At 41.9% G+C, this 20,436-nt stretch overlaps 1 protein-coding gene across 11 annotated transcripts in view; it reads left to right on the top strand.

The window, feature by feature from the left end:
• Positions 1 to 20,436, top strand: part of TSPAN4 (tetraspanin 4) — a 506,481-nt gene that overhangs the window by 312,172 nt on the left and 173,873 nt on the right. The window lies entirely within an intron of this gene.

Raw genomic sequence — 20,436 nt, 5'->3', positions numbered from 1 at the left:
GTTGTTCTGTGACACAGAATTGTCTGGATCAATATGCACATCATAGGAGTGCACGTGATGAGGTGTCCACCTATGCCTGGCAGTGTCATTAATAAAAGTGATACTGCAGCTGGAATAAAGTAGGTTAGCAGGCAAGCACTCAGCTTTCTGCACTGAGCAGAGACTTTGCATCACAGAAATAGATTTGCTGGGAGAGCGCTGCACACCCTGATAGCAACTTCCTAGCCCTGCTTTAAGCTGCCACGTTAACTTTTATTCCCAGGAGAGTATCTGAAGATGCAAATCTGATAGGAATCTTGCTTTCTGAGAGAAGATTGTGTTGGTGCAATGAACAACCCGGATAAACTTTTCTTTTGAAGGAACATCAGAATTTTTGCAAAAGCCGCTGGAATTGTCTTGCACTATATTAACACAGCCTGACTGAAAGCAGCGTGATTCGGTTTGTTAACCGGCTTATGTGGCATGTTTGCTTGGGTGCCAATGGGCCAGCGTGTGGAGAGTGAAGTTTATTTTTATTTTTTTGCAGGTTGCAATGGCATATGACATTCCTGCTGTGTGGCATCCTCATTTATGCTAGGGAAGTGCTAAGCAATGATAAAAAAAAAATCATGTAAACTAGCCCTCATCTCATTTAATCAGAATGTGTTTAAAGAAATGGGGGGGGGGGAATGTAGGGGTCAGCAACTGGCAGTGCCTGACCCCAATCTGCAGTAAATTCTAAGTGGCACCACAGTTGCCCAGTCACCTTCCCTGTTTTCTCACTCCTCTTGCCATCACAGACAGAGGGAATGGGGTTTGAGAAGAGGATGGGTAGATAGCTCTGGCCTTCATGGGGGTGGGGAGGAGAGGAGAGGTGAGGGGATGGATAGCTACTTAAAATTTAAGGCTGGGCTGGCTTCACCCACCACCCTACCTTTCTTAAAACACTCCCCTCTATTTCCCTTCTTTCCCCCTGTTGCAGACCAAATATACGTATATTCAGCATTGGCTCAGTTCCAGAAGAGAGTTCTGAAACACAAGGAGGGGAACTCCATTTAAGCTCGGATAAGCTGAAAGAAAATATCAAATCCGACTAGTCTGTTTTCTAGTTCCTGATTCTCTCACACTGCTGGGATCCTAAATATCCCCTGGTGTTTATCCCAGCTTACCCCAAAGCTTCCTGACAAGTCAGGGACTGTGATTCTCTTGTCCCTTTAAGCCATCCGCTTCTCTAAGGCTTTGTCCATTTCTGGTGGAGCTTCTTGCTCAGCCAGCCAGCTAAAATGTTATATGCAGAAGATAAACAAGAGGGCTGGCATGAATAGCCACCCTTAAGATGATGCACGGCAGAGCCTTAAAGGACATTCCCTGCAGGTTCTCTCCATCCATCCTGCACTGTTGTACATGCACATATTTTTTAAAAAGGAATTACTGCTTGCAACGTGTGTGCACTTCCAATGGGATGACTGCAGAACATTTCCTTGGGATATTTCACAATGTAATTGCTGTTATGATCTTTCTGAACAAGCTTACTACAACCACCACCGTCTTTCTGGCATTCTTCCTATTCTCAAGGTCTTGGTCAGTAGAGTGCAGGAATTATGAGCTGTCTGTGTCCCAAGACTAGATGTGGAGAGCATACAATAAATTATTTATGATGCTAGTTTCCAATTGAGGAGCGGAAATTTTCATTATTCCATTTTTGTTTATCTGTAAACCTCTGGGGTTTCTTTTCCTTAGAATCAAAAAGTTGGAACTATCAATGTTTTAAGAATCTAGAAATATCCTGTGTTCTTAAATGCACCCCCGGTCAGTCATATATTAACACATTCTTCCTGTTTCACCAAATACAACTCAAAATGCCACCACAAAATCACTTGTCCCCAATCAAGCAAGTCTTCTTTGCTCAAACAGAAGCAACACCTTCAGTCTATCAGGGCTGATTCCCTGCCCCCCACCTCACCCCACCACAATTCATGTTAAGTGGAAAGATACAGTGGAGAGCAAGAATGTAATACTTATACTTTCAGTTACCCCCCATCATTTAAGGAAGAGGGCGCACCTCCCACTTTCCAGACAAGTGATTATTCCTCACTAGCCAGCTCACAGGTTCTGCTCAAGTGAGTAGCCATTGTTGTAAAATATGCATATTTAGAAGGTATGCATATCAAAGACACAAATCTGTTTTTTTAATAAAATGTATATAATTGTCCTGTATTGTATTGCTATGTTATTAATTGAATTTAGAACAGCAATCACCATTAATGTTCTTACTGTGTCCTGCAGTGCTGTGTGCTTTGTATCTACCATGGTGCCCCCAAATATGGTAGAATACAACTCCCATTGTCCCTGAATATTTGCCATGCTGGATGGGGCTGATGGGAGCTGTAGTCCAGGACACCTGGCAAGGGACTGTTGGCTACCTCTGCTGTATGAAGTTCTGCTCCCAGTTAGAGTCAAGAACACTGAGATATGTAGATCAATGTTGGGACTTGTTCATGTTGACTGTAGCCAAGGGTGGACCTTTGTACCTTGCTGAGCATCTCTTGATCTGAAAGAACTTCTTCTACTGTGAGATACCATCTATGGGTCTAACAGTGGCCCTCCTCCAGAAATGGACACCTCAGTTCAGAGATGTGGAACCAATTGCTGTCCAGATGTTGCTGAACATCTGATGATGCTCCCATCATCCCTGAAGATGGCCATGCTGCTTCAAGCTGATGGGAAGTATCCAACAACATCTGGATAGCCACAGGTTCCTATCCAGTTCTAATTGTTCATTTGGTGTGAAGCTACAGGATACAGGGAAATGTGACGACAGGCATGGAGAGGTGAGTGTCTGTCTTAAAACTGCTGAAATTGTGTGAGAGAAGGGCCAGGTACAGATGAACACCATTTTATCTCACGAGTAGTGTTTGTGTGTGTGTGTGTGTGTGTGTGTGTGTGTGTGTGAGTGAATGTGCCACCCTCCCTGAGCTACAGCTCTCCTCAGGCTCTCTGTCTGTGAGGGGAGATGAGCCACTCTCCCATCACTTGAGGGCTGAGCAGGCAGGGGAAGAACCCCACATGGTTTTTGAAAGTAGTGGACACGGAGTGAATGGCTTCCAACACCCAAAGGCTGCTGTTTGCAGCTTGTTCTTTTTCTCGTCCAAGCCGGCAAGATGCTGCTGGCATTTGCTGCTACTTTCATTAGCTGCCACCTCCATAGGAGTGCTCCTATCAGAACACCAAGTCCAAAAACAAGAAAAAATATGCAGCTGTGGTTATTCTCATTGGAGATAGACACCATTGCTGCCAAGAAAGAACTGGTGATGGGTAGGGGCATGGAAAAGGTAGCAGCAAAAAAATTTATAGGGGAAAACCAGGAGGGTACCTTATGTTTGTGGGGAACATCATGTGGATGATGCAAATTAAATGGGAATGCAAACAACTGCAACTACATGTTAAACTCTGGCATGGATAAGCCCTTATAATATGTGCATATCATATACACACCATAGGGCAATGAGACCATCAGAATTTGGCAGGATGAATTGTTTTGTGGTTGAAGTACACTGCATTTCGGGATTTGTAGTGTTCATATTGTGGAGCTAATTAATTGCTGTGCATCTATTTTGTGTATATGTGCACATTTTAGAGATGCATGAGATTCCCCGGCCTTTCTTGAATTTGGAGCAAGGGAGCTACAGATCTTTCTGTTTGTGGACACACAGTATCAGTGCTAGGATGTAGATAGTTGAAGAGCTAGATAGAGTGACAGCAGGTTGCTCCAGCAACAGGTGGTGAGACAGTTGACACAGTCTTGCTGACTATCATGTTCACTCTTGCTAAAGGTGACAAAAAAGTAATCTTCTTCTTCTTCTTTGGCGATCACTTGTAGCTGAGTAAGATTGTCTTCCATAAACACGGTTTTAACAATGAGTCCGTAAGTGACTGTGGAGGCCAATTCTGGATCCACTTGTCCTTCCACAGTGGGGACATCAGTTTCCGGGTGGGAGCTGATCACGGTGTGGATTTGCCAAGCGTGGCTTCCTCCTAGCACATTTCTCCCTTGCGTCCTGAGTAAAAAAGTAATAGACATGCAAGTGCAAGATCAGTGCTATAGTGTTTTCCTGGTTTTAGGGGCAGGCAAATATTTTGCATCAGAGCCATGTCTAACTTGAACACTGCTGTTCCTTACAATTCTGAGTTTAAAAGCCACACAGTTTAAGATCCTACCAGTCTCCTCAGGGCAGAATCAAAGAAAAGTGCTATTGATCTTGTATAGCACCACCTGCTGTGCATTTAAGGGCTGTAGTGGATAATAGGCTTTCAACCCATATGCCTTCAACTTAAGTCACCATAGTTCCATTCCATATAATTTCACCCCGGCTCCCTCTGCCTGCTGTCTACCCCCTTCCTAAAACATGCTTATTGTGGAAAAGGGTTTGTCATTACAATAACATGTTACCCACTAATGGGTAACCCACAAACATTTACATTTTAAGCAATATAAAATGTTTAACTTACAGAACCCGAGGATGCAATGCTGCTGTTTCTCTAGTTCCGAGAAAGAAAAAAACATATCAGTTTTAGTCACTTAATTTAACTAAGATGAATGACAAGTTGTTGACATTAAAGCACAGTATCAATAAATAATTTGCTGCAGAATCTGGAGGAAGTTAATACAGTATATGTTTCCTAAATACAATCAAACAATTTCAGCAGATACCAGCTAAAAGGTATTTAGGCATCCCTATGCTTCCTTCCACATCTATGCTTATGAGGAATATAAAGTGGTATGCGTGAGAATCTTGTTGTAGTGAGGTCCAAGTCTGCTATCAACACCCAGCGCTGCTCGATCTCCACTTCAGGGGATCCCACAGCAAGGGGAGGTGGGGTGCGATACGTGTTTGAATGCAGAGTGCTAAGACATTTGGTGCGCCTCTTTTGTTAATTACAGGGGTCCCTGGGGAAGCATATTTTACATGGGTAGGTATGGGAGTGAGCATCTTGTCCAATTGTACTGGGCAGTGGCCTTTACATTATTAAATGTGGAATTATGGCCTAAGTACATCCCCACCCATCACAATGACACAAGATACTTGCTTCCCTGCTCTAGCTCTTAGAGGATACTGATTTGTGTCACTCTGGATTATTATTTCTGTTGGCAACTGAAGTAATTGAAGGGGAAATATAATATTTCCTTCCTAATTTGCACAAACTACGTGGGACTTGGTCCAGGTGAAAACACTCCATCAGTTCTGCCCCATGTCCCACTAGTGAGACTTTGAGAAGAGCTCACATGTAGATCACAGTGCCTTAATCAATGCCACTTGTCTAGTCTACCTTATTTCCGTCTTAGAGAGCAAGCAGAAGGAATAGGAGTTTGTGGGGGATTTTGTCCTTTACATCTCTTAAGATGGGAAGCCAGTCTGCTGCCCTTATTAGGATTTGTGTTGAAATGTCACAGCCGAGCTCCTTAATCTCTGGAAGAGGAAAAGCCTCCAAAAGTAGAGGCACTCCAATGTGTGCTTAACTGTAGGGGCAGTTTAATCCTAAAAGCTATAACTGGTTGGCTGCTGAATGGATAAAGAATTCCGTCCTCGATGTGCTCCCTGACCTCCCCCTGAACGTAACCACTGGGTGGTGATAGTGAGACATTACTTGGCTCCTGAGAGACCTCATGGGGGAAGGGAACTGTTCAAAATTAAATTAGAGAGGTTTCAGCACAGCACCTGCTGCTATGTGCATTTTCATATAGTTCACTGTGCATGAGCAAAGATTTGTTTGTGCTGCTTTTCAGCCTGTGACAGAGAGCAGCTAAGTTAGATAGAAATTCTACTCAGTAGAATCTACTGGCACAATTGCAAACAGTGCTGCAAACTATTATCCATGTTGTAAGGCGAGACGTTAAATAAAAAGGAAACCTCTACTGAATGGTAAGGCTTCCAGCATCTCCATCATGACCTTCATCCTAAGATCTCATCAGGGATGCATTTCTGTGGAAATTATAGTAAATATTTCAAAATTCACATATATAGATATAGAATCATAGAACTGTATATGAATTAACATATGCACATTTTGTGTCAATCTGTGTCCTTTCTTGGTAGTGATCAGTCTATCAGTTTGTAAAATGTATGGAATGGTGGGGTGGTATTCCTCTGTCCTGTATATAATTTATTCCGCTGCAGTAGATGGCACTGTGAACTGAGCCAATGGCACAAAGGCATTTCCAAGCCTGCGTCTGAAAAGCAGACAGTCTTTTTTTCTTTCTTCAGTGGTTGACAACTCAGGCTAAATAAGGCCACAGTTCTAAAATGAGCCAACAACAGTTTTATCTTAGGTGCATGTAGGAAGGAAGGATCACTTGGAAGAAGAAGAAAAAAGATATCATAATGTTATTTTAATTTGCGCATAAGAGATAATGCTGAAAATGGCTTCAGGCTGATCCATAGCACGAAACCTATTTGCATAGTTGGCTAAATCAAATATCCTAATTTAGGAGCGAGATGTGAAAAATACTGGCATTTCCTGAAAAGGCACTTACCATTTCTGAAAACTCTCCTACTACACTCTCTGCTGAGATAAAAATTATCTTCCATTTTTTAAGTGTTCCGTCTGCCAGAAAAATGGTAATATAGTTTATATTTAGATGAACAGGTGAAAGACGTGCAGCCAGGTAATCTGATGCGACACCTGCCCTCCAGCAGAGGGACCCTGTTTGCTACCCTCGGGTGTTTTTCTTACAGGTTTACAGTACTTAGTTCGGAAACACCTGGTTGGCCCTTGCCCAGGTTGAGAGACGGTGTGCTGTGGAAACAGTGATTTAGAATAAATGTCTAGTTACTTTTTCCAATGTAAAAGCCATTTTCTGTAAAGAGGACATTTTTTTTCATATTTCCCTACTGCAGTTTCGTTAATGGATGAACTGCTGAATGCAAATTCAATAAATAAGCAACTGCCTGTGAAAATTGCTGCTGTGGCATTTGTAAGAATATGGCACATTTTCAAGGTCTATTGCTTTTGAAGGATCTGACCCTAATTTCATGAAAACCTTTGGGGGGGGGGAAAGTACTGATCTCACAACCATGAGCCAGTAAAAGTGGGAGTAGCAGGGAGGGAGGACAAGCAGGCCGGAGAGGAAAGCATATGTATATCCTATATCTGGCAGAAGTTCTAAGCCTGAGGTTGTAGGTCAGAGGTAGAACACCTGTTTATGCAGAAGGCCCCAGTTCCATCCCTGGTGTCTCCAGTTCTAAAGGATCAGGTAGCAGGTGATCCAAAAGACTTCTTCCTGAGACCTCAGAGAGCTCCTGCCAGATGGAGAAGGCAATACTGGGCCAGGTGTACAAATAGTATCACCTGGCAGAAGGCAGCATCCTCTGTGTGCAAATATGATGACCCATTACTGCATTCAAGCAGATTGGATTCTGTGAAAAGAGGTGTGATGTTTCTCCATATGTGTTAACAATATGTGCAGCTGGGAAAAAGCTGGGTACCTCTTTGGATTGTTCTCTATCCCTAGTAATGGAGGGGGGGGATTAAAAATAGGCTCTGGCCTGATTCACCTTTCAGTTGGTTGTAATACACAGGAGGATAGGGAATTACCTTATACTGAGTCAGACCATGGGTCCATCTAGCTCAGTATTATCTGCACTGACTGGCAGCAGCTCTCTAGGATTTCAGGCAGGGCTCTCTCCTAGCTCTACCTGGAGATGTTTGGGATTGAACCAAGAACCTTCTGTGTGCAATGCGGATGCTCTACCACTGAGCTACAGCCCTTCCCCTAGTAACTAGGAGCCAGCTTTCAAGATTAAGCATCCTTGCCCTCACCATACTCCTCTTACACCAGACTTTTCTCTGTCTACTCTGTGCATTTTGTACCACCACCACCACCACCTTTATTTTTTGAATATATCTACAGTTCTTTTATTTAGGTTAGAAGTCAACTTGATACTCTCTTAAAATAACCAAAGATGCAGATTCTCGACATGAGTTTAGGGACAGACCCAGGAACAGAACCTAGTTGACAGTGATACGCATTGTGCCCAGCCTAGATAAGTTGGACAAGGGAAAGTTGCGCATGAGAGGAGGTTGTAAGGGGAAAATTGCACATGGCCCCACAAAATGCCTCGGCCTGTTTTCAGCATCAACTTTGGAGCTGGCCTGTGGTAAGTGCCATCCTCATTTTGTTGTAGTAGTTGCAGAAGGAGCTAAAACAAAAACAAAACAGAACACACACACATGTGCAGTTCATTGGGCACAAACCTTCCAAACTGAAAAGCCACTGAGTTTAATGAGAGAGTTAGTTAAGCACCTACTTATTTGCTACTGAAATCAACGGGGCTTGTTTGTACTTCAAAATGTACTTACTTGGAGGCCAAACCAGACATGAATATGGGAGCAGAGGTGGGGGAGAAATTGGGCCCAGTTTCCATTTATAATTGAGCTTTGCTAATCTGTGCTTTCCAAAACAATATCTGAACTGAAACCCAGCCATCTGTTGAATTTTTGCACCTCTCCAGATTTTTCAGTGCAGTTCTCCAACTAAGGAATGTATTAAAAAATGCACGTAGTTGGGTAAAGTGTGCATAAGCATGTATATATTTGTGAAACTAGCATACAGAAAATATTGGATAAGGAGAAATTGCTTTTCAAAACTGTGCATACACTGTATATATTGGGGGAAATGCACACTAAAATGCTGCTTAATTTTCAGGTGGGCATTGTTAATAAGCAATTTCAAAACTGATATGGAAATGTGGAGAACTGAACTCAACGATGCACATGCTGTTCTGGGGGTTCTCCTGACCCCTCCAGAGCAAATTTGGGGGGGGGGGAATGGGAGGAAACAAGGAGAGGAAAGCCCTATTGCCCAAGTGGAAGCTCCTTCGCAGGGTTTCCCATGTTGGAATTCATTAAGTGCATCTCACCCTAGTATCTGTACATAGTATAATGAAGTCCTGAATAAGAGGTTCTGAAACCCAAAAGTAAGCCAGGTTTGAAATCGATATTGCACTGATTAAATAACCTTACTAGGTAGTACATATTCCGAAAATGTGGAAAGAAAGGGAAATGTTTTTTGTAATGATTTGAAAACAATGTTCTATCCATTCTGTTAATGTAAGAGTATTAGATTAGGAGCAGGAGTTGAAAGACACTGCACAAAATGCATTCATGAAATGATTCAATTAAAAAATGGTAACATTTCCTGATCCACAGATGCTAAAATATAGCCAGCTTATGTTTAGAATTTTCTGTCATGAGCATTTTTAGGTCACAGGATTCTCCTACTAAATTGCTGCTTTCTCCGGAACTGGAGTTCATAACAGCAAGCTGCATCTAAAGCCACTGGGGAACATGCCAATGTTTTTAAAATTCATTTTTATTTATTTATCATCTAATTAAAAGAAAGAACCACACTGTGAAAGAATCACATTTCTGCTAATAACATCACTTGTGTATTAGAGTACAATGCTCCCTTTTATACATGACTGTAGTATTGGCTATTCTCAGACTGGACTGACAAATTCACAAACCCTAATTCAGCTGTTTCCCACTCCTTATAGAGGAAGTGTTGTACTTGGGACACCAAAGCAATGGGCAAACTCTGCCTATTACCTCTGGCACTGGGTCACCCTGCATCCATTGGCAGGGATGCTAGGGTGTGCAAGATGCATCTCTGTGAGATGCTGTGTAGCTCCAACAGATCCCCTAAAATCTTGTTACAGTGATGCACATTTCATCAGTTACAGAATACAGTCATACCTTGGAAGTCGAACGGAATCCATTCCGGAAGTCCGTTCAACTTCCAAAACGTTCGGAAACCGAAGCCGCAAAAGCCCCGATGGACGTTCAGCTTCCCAAAATAGTTCGCAAACCGGAACAGTCACTTCCGGGTTTGCAGCATTCAGGAGCCAAAACATTCGAGAACTAAGATGTTCAAAAACCAAGGTACGACTGTATAGAGCGAAATCCAGCCAAAGTTAAATGTTAAGGCTGCAATCCCACACACTTCTGCATGAAGAAAGTCCCATTGAAATAATAATTAAAAAAAAGAAAATTGTTCAGTAGCACCTTAGAGACCAACTAAGTTTTTTCTGGGTATAAGCTTTTGTGTGCATGCACACTTCTTCAGATGCAAAAGCTAGAACAAAAGCCAGAACAAACTTAGTTGGTCTCTAAGGCGCTAATTTAAAGGGACGCGGGTGGCGCTGTGGGTAAAAGCCTCAGCGCCTAGGGCTTGCCGATCGAAAGGTCGGCGGTTCGAATCCCCGCGGCGGGGTGCGCTCCCGTTGCTCGGTCCCAGCGCCTGCCAACCTAGCAGTTCGAAAGCACTCCCGGGTGCAAGTAGATAAATAGGGACCGGTTACTAGCGGGAAGGTAAACGGCGTTTCCGTGTGCGGTTCTGGCTCGCCAGAGCAGCGATGTCACGCTGGCCACGTGACCCGGAAGTGTCTCCGGACAGCGCTGGCCCCCGGCCTCTTGAGTGAGATGGGCGCACAACCCTAGAGTCTGGCAAGACTGGCCCGTACGGGCAGGGGTACCTTTTTAAGGCGCTAATGAACAATTTTATTATTTTTTTATTTCGACTGTGTCAGACCAACACAGCTACCTACCCGAATCTAGAACCATTGAAATCTGTGGAACTTTCAAAAAAGCATTTGTAGGACTGTGCTACACAACTCATTGATTTATGTGACAGAAAGTTGAGCATTTGTTTAACTCTCCCATAGCTATCTGCAAAGTTTGCAAGTTAAAAGTACTGATCCTTGTTATGAGAATCACACTTGCAGAGTATAAAGACACAGTTGTGGAGGTATTGTTTAGAGTGAAGATTAGGCGCTTGCTTTATAGTGTGTTTCTTATATGTCACTTTGAGGTAGGTGCCCACTCATGTTATCACAAGGTGGTGGGGTGTAAAGCAGCCTTAGTGGCCCCTGATCCCTTGCAAGTGCTTGATTTTCACTGGGTCTTTAACCCTTTCCCAACTAGTTGTGCTTTGACTGAACCCCTCATTTCAGCAGCTTTTTTAGCTTTGCTAGGGTTTTTGACCATTCTTTACATCACAAACAGGAGCGTGGAACCATGCATGGGATAAAAGCTGCTGTGGAGGAGTTTCAAGGGGAAATGGCTGCCTGTGAAAGGGTTAAACACTCCCTTCCCCTCTGATCTTTCTCTGTCCCAAATCACCTCTTCCCAAAGGCACTTTGCAGCAGAAGAGGAACATGTTCGAAGTGTAAGATGCTGCGAGTGCTGACTTAGAAACAAGTTGCTAAGACTGTATATGTGCCACTAAATACTGAAGCTGCTTAAGAGGAGAGAATGTAGACTTGCCATTATGATTAGATGTCTACCTGCAAGATGTAGTTTTCTCCATGTGGGATGAATTCAACACTGTCAGACAAAATTCCTATTAGTGTTCCATTCTTTCTGTAATGACTATAAAGACAAGAGAGGGAGAGAGAATAATCTCTCGCATGGTGGGAGACAGTTATTACAACACTGTGACACACTCCTGCCTAATGCAGTTTCTCACCTGTGAAATGACAAGCTCTAATGCTCTGACAGACCTAGCATTTTGGAGAAATGAGAGAGGTCAGCATTATGGAGATATGGTGGGCAAATTTTCTAAACTGCAAGTAGCGTTTAGTAGGTAGGGTGAAGAAAACTCATCCTTACACGTACTAATAGCAAACTCAAGTGCTATGTAGCTGATAAGGGGCTAGGAGGTAAGATACTGGCATCCTCTGGGAAACCCCAAGAGTCGCAGAAGTGGGGAAATATATATATATATTTGGGAGGGAACCCTTAAATGGACTACTCCCCCCCCCAATAATCCAGAAAGAACTCTGAGCATGCTCAGTGGCAACAAAATGTAGAGTATCTAGAACTGGGAAACTAGATAGGGTGGAGAATGGAATAGGGTATTTGGAAAGATGACATGACTGGCTAGAACACTGAACAGGAATGTCTGCGCAGCAGCATTTTGTTGCACATCTCAAAAAATGTTGCTGAATGTTCATAAATATTCAGTAGCAGCACATCTGTTCACTGTCACAGGCGTGCATTTTTATATTGAACATAGAGCGGAGAATGAATTGTGTTTGTTTTTAGCCTTCCTCCATGTTACTTCCATCTTTGGAAGTGACTCTCAGGCTGCACTCCTATGAGCACTTACCTGGGAGTAAGTCCAATTGAACTCTCTGGGGCTTATTTCTGAGTAGGCATGCACAGACATTGCACCACTTGGGTTTTCATGAGCAATAAGCCTTTCTGCTTTCTAAGTAAGGCAACCATTAAGGAAAATAAAATATTCTGGCTACTATGTCTATGCAAACAAATCCTACCTGCACCTCTCCCTCTCCCAATAAATTAGGGGTGTTTGGGGCATCCTATTTGCAAAGAAGACATGCTTTTTTAAAAAAATAATTTTTATTAATTTTTCCATTTCCTCCCCCCAAATTACACTATAACATATATCATAATTCACCAATCCCAAATTGTCCCCCCCCCCGGACTTCCCCCAACCTCCTTTTCTAATTTGTTTCCACACATTATTAAATCCTGCTTATTTCCTTTCCATTCATTTTTTTATATATTTAATCTTATAATTTATATAAATTTTGTTATTTGTAAAGTTTACTCAAAACCTGCTAATGAGTCCAGTTCTTTGCATTGTTTCTATAGATAAGCCAAAAATGGTTCCCAATCTTCTTTAAAGCATTTTTTGTCCTTATTTTGTAGTCTGTCAGTTAGTTTTGCCATTTTGGCATATTCTGTAAGTTTTTCTTGCCATTCTTCTTTCGTTGGTATTTTATCGCTTATCTTTGTGCCAATAACATCCTTGCCGCAGTTGTAGCATACATAAAAAGGTCCATGTTTTCCCTTTGGCAAATCTTGACCTAAAATTCCTAACAAAAAACCTTCTGGGGTTTTAACAAAGGTTATCTTAAACATTTTTTTTTTCATTTCATTATATATCATTTCCCAATAATTCTTAACTATTTTACAATTCCACCATAGATGATAGAAGACAAACAAGACATGATTGCTTGTGGTGATGGCCACAGACTTGGATGGCTTTAAAAGAGGGTGGCTATGTTCTACTTCCACTGTCAGAGACAGTTGCCTCAGGAGGCAAGAATTCTGTTGCACACAGATTCTGCTTTTGGACTCTCCATAGGGATCTGGTTGGCCACTATGAGACTAGGATGCAACACTAGGTGGGCTTTGTAATGTTCCTATGTATTCTGACCATAGTAATCAAGTTATGGACTCCTTGCCTTGGTCAGAACCTGTTGCTTGCCCCTATTGCTATTTTGACCATGTGTGTCCTTCAAAATTAACATTCAGAGTTCTTGATCAACACTGATACCCAAATTTATAGGAGAGTTACAGTGAATATGACACATTGTACTACGTAACTAAGAGTTTAATATCTCTAGCAAGAGGATCTGGGTGAGCAGTATAAACAGCTCCCTCATTTTATTTGATCAGGTTCACAGAATTAGAAAGCGATTTTCCATTTTAGGAATTAAATATCTCTCATTTTATTTAGAATGTGGGATTTGAAAGGGTCTCTATATTTTCTGAGTCCCTTATTGGTGGGAGTGGGGAGGTGAGGTGGGTTTGGGAAATAGTATTTTTTCTCCTAGTGCCAGGGTTGGTTAGCGTCAACTGGTGAAGCATGTCTACATGGTTCACAGGTGCCTGTTAAAATCCTGTGAACTTCCATTTGCCAGCTATGATCGCTGCAGAGGCAGCAGAATATTCTATAAGGCTTGGGAACCAGAAAGCAGATAAGCAGAGCACCGGTTTTTTATTATGCTTTTAAAATCTAACGTTTTCTAAAGCACTCTCCTGAGGGACATATTTATGACTTGAACCTTGAGAGTTAGTGATTGCGGTACCTCTTGATTACCCAATTGGATCAGAAAAGTTTTGTAGCGAGGAGGGTCTTGTTAAATATTATAACATCCCTGAAATCGTTTCCCGAATCAAAGCACCAGGGATCCCTAGTGCTAGCCACTTTTTTCTGGTTCCATTATGCCAACTCACTCCATCTTCAAAGATTGCTTTGTAAATAGAGATTGCTCAGAAGAGTGTAATTCCTGGCCTTGAGGATTCCCAAGAAGGCAGCAAAATTTGGTTAGCATCCGTCTATCACAGAACTTTCCCAAAGTCAGCAACACCAGCAATGTAAAAAAGACAGTCCAGGGTCTTTATGAAGGTGAGGTAACTGCTTCCAGACATCCAACCCCCTTCAGGTTTCCCACCAGAGAAAGGAACACCTGGACACTATTGAAAGATTAAACTATAAATTTATTTGTGTTGATTTTTGTCAAGAAAAAGGTTGTCTAGATTTTTTAAAAACCCTTTTCAGTTTCCCAACCTAAAAAACTCTCTTCAGTTCCCAAACTCATTCCTAAAAATTAAAATTAGAAAAAACAAACTACAACCCCACATGGAAGTCACCTGGTGTAAGAAGTCTTAATGATTCAAAATAATACATTCTGTCCCTTTAAACATCCTAGAAAAGAATACAGTAGTACCTTGGGTTACATACGCTTCAGGTTACAGACTCCACTAACCCAGAAATATTACCTCGGGTTAAGAACTTTGCTTCAGGATGAGAACAGAAATTGTGCTCCGGCGGCGCGGCAACAGCAGGAAGACCCCATTAGCTAAAGTGGTGCTTCAGGTTAAGAACAGTTTCAGGTTAAGAACGGACCTCTGGAACGGATTAAGTACTTAACCCGAGGTACCACTGTAACTGATTGGTACCAGAGCAAGACTCACTGGGCTAGCCTTGACATCTGCAAAAACAACCAGTTGTACCACTTGGCTTGGCAAGATAAAATTACATGAGTTTCTCTGGCGTGTAGTTGAACTTACTGAGAATAATTTGACAAATATAAGGAAAAATCCCACATTGAAGTGATACAAGTGACATCCTAGTGATTTGGACCTAATCTGATGTTTTAGGTTCCCGTAGAGATGCTGGTTGTGGTTTGTTTTTGTTTTTAACCTGACTTCTGATGTTTTCTTCCTCCCACCCCCAGCAAAAAATTGTGGATAGTTGCAGTCAGATCTTAGGAGCTGGTTCTAAAGTGATATGGTGGTGCTTTGAAACAATGTTTTATTTGGGTTGCTTTGTTAAATTGGTTGTTCACTGATGACCACATTTATCCCTCTGATCTAATTGAGGGTGTTCTTGACTTCCCCCTGAAGAATAATGGCTTAATTTTTTTGTATCATCTAAGGATATTTTATTATCGACTCACTGCAAGTTAAGAAAGGTTTCTTACATTAATTACCTCCATACTCTGTGCTGGCTGCATAATATAATACATATAACTGTCGATATAACTCTGCGACTTCGTTACATATCTTTAGGCACCTGGCAAAAACATTCCTCTTCTCCTGGGCCTTTGGTTTCATTAAATAATCTATGTTCTTTTAAACTGTGGGGGGATTGTTTTTGTTTGTCACTATTTTATGTATTTTTATATTGTAAACTGCCCTGTGATCCTTGGATGAAGGGCGGGATAGAAATTTAATAAATGATAATAAAAGCAATACCTTGGCTGGGACGGGTAGCTGGGTTCATATTTCTATACGTCTCTGTTGATATCTCACCTTTTCTCCAGAGAACTCAAGGCAGCATACATGGTTTATGGTTCTCTTCCCTCCTATTTTATCCTCACAAAGAAGCTTGTGAGGTAGGTTAGTGGCTGGCTCAAGGTCATCCCAGGTGAGCTTCATGGCTTGGTAAGGACTTGAACCCAGGGGAAGACAGAGGACGAGATGGTTGGACAGTGTTCTCGAAGCATGAGTTTGACCACACTGTGGGAGGCAGTGGAAGACAGGAATGCCTGGCATGCTCTGGTCCATGGGGTCACGAAGAGTCAGACACGACTAAACAACTAAACAACAACTTATAAGAAAAGCCTACTGGATCAGGCCAATGGCCTATCTAGTCCAGCATCCTGTTCTCACCATGGCCAATAAGATGACATGTGCCCTTTCCCCTCCTGTGGTTTCCAGCAACTGGTATTCAGGAGCACTGCTGTCTCTGACTCTGGAGACAGAGCACTGACAACCTTTATCCTCCATGAATTTGTCCAATCCTCCTTTACATTCATCCAGGTTGGTGGCCATCACTGCCTCCTGTGGGAGTGAGTGCCATAGTTCAAGCACTGTGCTACACTGGCTCCATATATGCTATTAACAGGATACACTGAGAGGATGTCAGAAGAGTATCTCTTATTCTCATTTGAGGTATGATCCATTTTTGCCTGGCCTGCCTATCTGGCTGTTGACCTTCCTTATAAGACCTACATTTCTGGAGCTATGTATTCAGGAGACACAGCAAATACTTCACCTTCCTCATTTCAGCAGAGCGCAATGTCTGCTAGTCAAACATTTGAAAGTTGACCTGGGAAAATCTTAGCAGACGTCTTCTGCATTAAATAAGGAGCTTGCGCCATGCATTTAAATCATACAGCATGCTGACTATTTTTTATGGCACAATAGTGCATTATGTTCATCTTATGTTTTGTAATTAGAAGGTAGAACAGATGGGGAACTTCCTCTCTCTCAAGTTTTGTGCCATTAAAGTAAACTACATTGTGCCTGTGTGCACCATGCTGAGCAGGGTGGTGTCTTGTTGGAAACAAGGTTTGCTGCAGTGATGGTTTCAGTAGACAGTGGCATTGCTGTTTCTGCACATAGATGGGTTCTATCAGTCTATACTTTATGTCCTTAGAAATATCTAAATATCTAAGAGATAGTGGGGTCCAAAGTTAATGAGTTGAATCATTGTTTACTTCCTCACTTGAGAGCCAGTGTGGTGTAGTGGTTAAGAGCGGTAGTCTCGTAATCTGGGGAACCGGGTTTGCGTCTCCGCTCCTCCACATGCAGCTGCTGGGTGACCTTGGGCTAGTCACACTTCTCTGAAGTCTCTCAGCCCCACTCACCTCACAGAGTGTTTGTTGTGGGGGAGGAAGGGAAAGGAGATTGTTAGCCGCTTTGAGAATCCTTAAAGGGAGTGAAAGTCTAATGCAAACTCTTCTTCTTCTTCTCATGGCAAAGGGCTACTGCCACCACTTTCTTCCAAACTCCCCTCTGGTTTTATTGCTTTTTTGTTAGCTTTCCAACCCAATCTGCATCTTGCACAGCTGCTTCTCCCCCCCCCCCATCCTCTTATCATAGCCATGTTTCACCCCGATACTCTTCTTTCTGTCTCTTCTCCTGATTGATCCAGGATCATTAGGGAGCCCCTATTTTAGGATCTTAGATTCCTTCTCCTCTGCTATGCAGCTGAGGTAGAAGACATACAGGGGGAAGTCACCTTTCTGCAAATGCTAGGATATTGCACTTGAATAGCTTGTCAGCATCAAATCCAGTTTGGCCATTCATGGTCTTTGTGCTGTAGCAGATTGTGTTGCAGTTCTAAGTTGGTGGCAATCTCTCTTGGCAGCTTTGAATGTATAGTTTTAATATAGTAGTTGGGTTTGCTGCTGTTGCTGAAGTCTTCAGTCTAAAGAAGACTTGTGGCAATATGAACATGGGGTTCACCCTGGAGTGCCATTTCTTATAAGCTTCTTGAGAATGCAGATTTCCTATTAACCCTTGAATATTCATAAATCTTTGAAGTGTGACATTGTGAAAATGCAAATGCGCAGTGAAGCAGATATTTGCTGCCACAACTGGAAAAGCTTTGTGATGCTTATGGAGAAGAGCTCAACCAGGCTTAGGTTTGTGTTATGTTTCTAAGCGAGAGGAATGCATGTGCATTTAGGAATCTTCCTTTGTTGTTTTCCCTATTGTCCTCATTTTAAACATTTTCTTTCTAGCCTCTAATAATAAATTTAAAAGCTATTTTAAATAACTAGATAAATAAATGGGAGGGGCAGGGACTTTGGTGGGCACCTAGAGGGTGGTTTCAGCATTTCAGGACACCATCATCCTCACAGCCTCTATCCAGCTCTACTGTAACCAACAAACCAAATCTATATTGGGGCAATGCAGATAAGGCTTTTCAGATTTCAGATCTATTGGAAACTTCTCTTTATTTTCTATCCAGGTGTAAACTCTTGAAAAGCAATGGCTCATAGAAGGGCATTGTAACCCACCCCTCAGCTGTGAAACAACCTGCCTCCCCGAAGATTTATCAGAGCCTGAGCTGCTTTTGGAAGCTGAGAAATCTTCAAATGATCTCAGTCATTCATAATTCCAAAGTGGTACATCTGATTAGGCCACCCTGTTTACCACTTGCTGATATTTGTTTAGAACAACCCCCCCCCCCAAATTGAATCACTGCCTTGCTTTCTTTTGTTTCAGCCCTGTACTGAAATAATATCATCATTTATATTTCACAATCCCTCTTTAGGTACTAATTGGCTTTAGCAAGAGACTATTATTATGACTGGATTTTTATGCTGCAATCAGGAAAGATTGAATCCCTGATCCCCTTTATGTAAACTTTAGCAGTTAGGTTGTGAAGAGTCCAACACTCTGTGTGTATATGTGAAAGAGATCAGGTTTTATATGCATCTAGGAGAAAAAAGCCGTCTGTGATGTAGCATAAGGTTTTGGTATAAATTGGATTTGTTTGAAAGGCATGAGAGATGTAACTGGGTCTGTAGAAGCAATTTACAGCAGGTGTGGATAAGCATGGACTAATTTGCAAAGGGAAATGCTGTGTGAGAGAGAAAGAGCTGCAACATGTTGCAAAGGAAACATCAGAGTGCAGCCTTCAACAATACCACCATGCAGTGCTTAGCTTCTAAAAAGGGATACCATGAGCCCAGCTTGTTGATCCTATAGGTTTGGGCACAGGCTGTGGTTACTTAGTAATGAGGGAAAGATATTTGGAACATACTTAACAGGAGTTTTCTAAGTTTTCTCCTAATACTTGATGCATTCCAGGACCTGCCCAGGGTTCTGAAAGCAAATTCCAGGTCGGAGTCATAACACACATTATCAGTTTGCTGTAGTGGGTGGTGCATCATGTTGCATTCCCTCATCCTGGGTCAAGCTTACTTAAGAATTGGTATATCTAGACCAGGGTTTGCCAAACTTGGGTCTCCAGCTGTTTTTGGACTACAGCTCCCAGCAGGGATAGTGAGAATTGTAGTCCAAAAACAGCTGGAGACCCAAGTGGTCTAGACAACAAAGCCCTCCATTCTCCCTCCGTATACTGGTTTTTACAGTTTGCCTCTGAGGACAAACTCTGAGGGATCACCCCCTTTGTCTGAATACACCACAGAGAAAAGTATGTTTTGTTTTCAATTCCTGTTCTTCTTGGTTTTAAAACCTAAACAATATTCATGTATGACAAATATGAGATATAACTGAGAAGTTATTAGTGGCTGTGTTTGCACTTGTCTTTTCAAACAGCAGTCGCTAAGTTAATGTGAGAGCTTCTCTGCTGTTTACACCATTGTTTCAGTGGGCAGTAAACTTGCCATTCCTCTCTGCTTTGTCCCCAAAAGAAAAATAGTGATTGTTCCATTTTTTTCTTGCATTGAATAAAGCAACAGTGGTTGCTATGGCACACCATTTTGTAGAAGAGACAGAAATAGTAACACTCCTGAAAGTTGCATTGACTCTTTCATGCATCCCAGAAGAAACAAAAGTAAGTTACACTTCCAGAGCAAATCTTTCAGCAGTAGTTTAACTCTGGATGGAGTGTATGCACATCCATAATTAGCATTATCAAATAAATTGACAGTTGCGCTTTGGTGCAGAAGAGCAAGTTCTGACTTCAGATAGAGGAGCAAGGATACTCAACAGGTCACTACATATTTCTCAGAACCTAACAGTGTACTGTGATTGAGTAGGGTATACTTGCATTTTTAAACTTATGATGTGCCCCATTCCTAAACTTCAGGGAGCTGACATTAAATAGAGCTAAAATATATAGAAAGATATATGCATTATATGGATAGTGTTGCCTTATGTCTGGTGTTTGGCCAGTGGCCTTTGGATTGTTTCAGGTGATGTACAGAAATGTTGATGGTCTTTATTAGAAGCAAGAAGAAAAACCAATCATTCCTCAGGACTTTAAGGGTTTTGAACTGTACAAACCAGTGCAAAAGTTATATGGCGGTTCTGGAAAACATTGCAATTGTCTCTACTACAAATGTGATGGAAGAAAAAGTTCACAGGAGACCTTTTGAGAAGGATACTTGGCCTACTTCTACATTGCAAATATTTTATAATATAAAATCAAATTTACCTGCATTTGGAGCTTCTGTCCGGCTATTCAAGTGCCCTTCACTTCAGAATAGTTAAGGAATTTCAAAGCAAAGTTTGTGCACAATTTTGCCACACTTGAGCACTTGCCAGTTTAAAACTGTTTTGGATAGGAAAGAGTTAGGCACAAGCTTAACATTCTCCCATCTGGCTTAGCTATTTTACAGACACATGCAATTGTATGTCTCTGTTGCTCTGATTGAAGAA

This window comes from Podarcis muralis, chromosome 1, assembly GCF_964188315.1.
Source record: "Podarcis muralis chromosome 1, rPodMur119.hap1.1, whole genome shotgun sequence".
NCBI lineage: Eukaryota > Metazoa > Chordata > Lepidosauria > Squamata > Lacertidae > Podarcis > Podarcis muralis.
Note: the sequence above shows the minus strand (reverse complement) of the source record. Positions and strands in the feature narration are given on the sequence as shown.